We start from the raw sequence: 4,526 nt of genomic DNA on the forward strand, positions 1-4,526 counted from the left end.
ATATAATAAAACTTTATTAATATTTAAAATACATCTATTTAAATTTTGCTATTTTGTGTGTACACTGAAAGAAATTTTATAATAATAATTGATATTTCTATATTCATAATTGATATAGTCGATTACGATTTAGGGAAATCGTGTAAATATAAAAATTATTGTTAGCGTAATTGCGACACTTTACAATTAGAATATGAAAACCTAATATCTTTAGAACAAGAATTGGTATATTCAATAGCAAAGATTGATATTTTATGTATTAAAACGCAGAATAAGAAAAATTGATAATGACATATTCAAATAATATAAAAGCAATTATAGGAATTAATAGATTGAGGTACAAAAGTTAATATAAATATTCTACAAATTAATATAGTTAAAGAGAAAGTGAAAGGTAATAAGACATATTTTTATTTTTTGTGATAGACGCCAGCAGAAATTATAATCTTCAGTTGAGGAAATTGCAAAACACTATATCAAAAAATCCGAATGTGGCCTCACGATGTGAATCGAAAAACTTCGTGTTCCCCGCTAAACTGGTCAAGATTCATGTATGGACACGTGTTTTCCAGTGTTTTGTTTTTAAGGCAAGAGTGGTAATAACTGGCTAAAGTATACATTTTTTATGATACTCAACTTACAAAATATAAAAGTTACTAGTTGAAAATTTCAAGGATTTTACCACTCAGGGTTTGAGCATCAGATTACGAAGCATTGCTAAAGATTCTAGAAGGTTTCAATATATTCTAAAGATTTAAAAATATTTAAAAGGATTTTTGAACGTTTTTACAAAGAGTTATGAATGTTTTACGAAGATTTTATGGATTTGAACGATTGAAAAGAGGCGTGTACATTAGGGTGGTCCAAAATCATACCTGTTGAAATTTTTATTTTATTAAAGGGCATTCTCCCCCCCCCCCCATTTCATGTGGTTATCGGAAAGAAAATTCCCTCCAAGTTTTACCCAAATTGGTTAATATTAAGACGTGCCGCAAAGGCCCTGAAAATCCGATAAGATTAACATGGGGAAATTTTGATTTTCGGAACAATGAGATTCAGGTTTCTGGATTTAAAATTAGCTTGCGGAAGATATAAAGAATTCGTTAAGGAGTCTCTAATCAATCATTTCCATTAAATTTCTTAAAATTTTGATGCCCCGCCCCCCCTTGTGGAGCCCCAAAAATACTCCAAAAAACTGAAATTGACATTTTTGCCAAAAATTTACTCATAAATGCTCTGTTTTTCCCTTTTGTGCCATAAATGATTTTTGTTTTTTAAGTGGAATGTTTTTAAGTATTTTTCAACTAATTAACAACGGTTTAAGCAATTTATATTTGTTGAAATAATTTTTTTTTTCTATCACTCATTGAAAGGTAGATTTTTTATGTTTGAATGAACAATTGGACATTTTTAGGATTAATAATCTTTGTTTCAAGCATTTAGTATTTGTTTAAACAGTTAATTATTATTTAATTGTAAATTTTTCTTAAAAATAGGTATAAATCTCTATTTAAAAAAAATTAGTTAGCTTTTCTGCTTATTATTAAATATCTACGTCATTTAGATAATAGTACCTTATTTTATAATAAATTCTTATTTGTTTAAACAAATTTTGTTCGTTTATACAATTTTTTTCGAAAATAAATTTTGGATAATTCTGTTTTTTTCAATTAATCTGGTAATTTTTCACTTTTGAGAGGAAAATGTTGTTTTTTAATTTCCAGTGACGTTCAAAAAATACAAAGATTTCTAATTCCTTTGAGAATACTAAGAGCTATTCTGCGGGATCAACATAAACAAAAAGAAACCTACTTTGAGCTTTCAGAGGACAAACGAGTGTATCTACGGGGGTGATTTAAAGGAAAAAATTATAAAAGTAATTTCAGAACGACAAAATTGAATGTAATTTTTATATAATGAAGTCTTATTAAAAAAAAAAAAAAAAAAACTTTTCATGACCAATGTAAAACATTATATGAACAAAAAATTATTTATTTAAAGCATTTGCTTAAGGTTTAAATATTTAACAATAAGCGATATACTTAATTGAATTAAGAGCAACATCAGATTTTTGAATCACAATTTCCAATAAAGCGTTACATTAATATTTAGTAAATTTATAAAACAATACGATAATGGTTTATGCAAAAAATTTTGCTCTTTACAATGATAAATTACCACAATAATTGCAGAAAAACAGAAATTTCAAACATTTATTTTGGAAAAAAATTGTTTAAACAAACAAAATTTATTTAAACAAATAAGAATTTATTACAAAATAAGTTACTAGTATCTAAATGAAGTCGATATTTAATAATGAGCAGCAAAGCTAACTAAATTTTTTTTAAAATAGAGTTTTAAACCTCTTTTTAAGAAAAAGATACAATTAAATAATAATAAATTGTTTAAACGAATACTAAATGCTTGAAACAAATATCATTATTCCTAAAAATGATTAATTGTCCAATCAAACAGAAAAAATCTACCTTTCAATAAGGAAGTACAAAAAAACTATTTAAACAAAAATAAATTATTTAAACAATTATTAATTAGTTGAAAAATACTTAAAACCATTCCACTTGACTAACCAAAATAATTTATGGCAAACAGGGAAAAATGGAGCATTTATGTGTACATTTTTGGCAAAAATGTCAATTTCAGTTTTTTGGGGCATTTTTGGGGCTCCGTAAGGGGGGGGGGGGCATCAAAATTTAAAGTATTTTCATGGAAATGATTGATTAGAGACTCCCCAACAAATTCTTAATATCTCCCGCAAGCTAAGTTTAAATCCAGAAAACTGAAACCCAAATCTCCGAAAACCAAAATTTCCTCATGTTAATCTTAAGAGATTTTCAGGGTCTTTGCGGCACGTCTTAATATTAACCGATTTGGCTGAAACTCGGAGGGAATTTTTTTTTCGGCAACCTCAGAAAATGGGAGAGGGGGCATGTCCTCTATTCGAAAGTCGATTGTTTGGACCTCCCTAGTGTACATCACTAGTTTAAAAATATTTCACAACAATTTTACAAGGCTTTTAAATGTTTCCTAAGATTTAAAAGATTTCAAACAGTTTAAAAAGGGTACAGTACACCAGATTTCAAAGAATTCGATGATTTCAATGAATAAAAAAATTCACAAATATTTCACAAAATTTTGAACATTTCATAAAGATTGCAAGGATTTCGAAGATTTTAAAATGGCGTTTACACCAGATTTCAAAATTTTCACAAAGATTTCGGACATTTCCAAAAATTGTAAAGCTTTTAAAAGATTTCAAATATTTCAAAGACGTTAAACAATCAAATCAGGTTTTAACAAATTTGAGAAGATTTTAAAGGTTTCAATTACTTGAAACTAACACAAAAGGTTTCACAAACAAATTTTAAACTAAACATTCACGAATACGTCATTAAATTTTACAAATGTTTCAGGTACTTTAAAGATTGTAGAGATTTCAAACATTTTACAAAAATTTGGAACGACTTGATATATACGAAGTTTGTATTAAGTTCAGAGCACCCACAATTTTTGTCCTAGCACTGTTACTAGCGTATTACCAAGCCGAATGTGAGACGGAAACAGAATATTTTCCTATTTTTACTTTTAATTTTGAATGTTTCAAAGTCGAATTATTAAGCACGATGCCGTTTCTCACAATTCTAAGAATTCTCACCATTTAGTATATAAGGAATCTTCAAACCCCTTCTCACAGCGTGATTTGCGTGCGATGCGTGTTATATGAATATGTTGCGTACTATGTATATGAGTGTAAATGTTAAGGTAGTTACATCAGCGAATGTGTAATCTACACTGTTATGTGTACAAATACTAATAATTATAATTATAATGTGCGTATTTATGTGCTATAATTGTGCAGTGTGAGTTGGTGGATTTTCACGACGGGTTACGAACTTGTCGTTTTCGTATTTTCGATTGTCACATTTTTTTCGAGTGACTCATAATTTTTATTATAGTCTTTAGCAAATTTCAGAATCCTCTCTTTAAAAATGTGGAAAAATTATTCCAATCTTTTTAATAATTGACATTATGGTCTTGCTTCAATTTAATATAGTGAATTTTAAATATCACATTTTCTTTTACAAGTTTTGTAAAACTTATATTTATTTTCCAAAGTAAATTTTTCATAGATTATTAATAAATACTATACTACTTTTTAATATACATACCCGATTTCCCTAAATCGTAAAACATTATACTAAATTGTAATATCGGTTATATCGGTAATATCGGTATATTAAGTTTCATTACAATATCAAAGTAATATAAAGATTGAATTTAGATGTTTTTTAACTAAGTAATCGAAATTGATTATTTAAATTAAATTCATGTAATTGAATATTAGCTAATACCAGCAGTATAGAAGTTTATTCCTTCTTTTAAGCACTTCTATTAGAGTTATTTGAATTTCTATGATGCTTGTAATGTTATGAAATGAGTGTCTGAATCCTATTTTCAAACTTATATGTACATATAATATTATTACTAACTAACATTTTCAGTAAGGA

The sequence above is a fragment of the Belonocnema kinseyi genome, chromosome 1 (genome assembly GCF_010883055.1).
Source record: "Belonocnema kinseyi isolate 2016_QV_RU_SX_M_011 chromosome 1, B_treatae_v1, whole genome shotgun sequence".
Lineage (NCBI taxonomy): Eukaryota > Metazoa > Arthropoda > Insecta > Hymenoptera > Cynipidae > Belonocnema > Belonocnema kinseyi.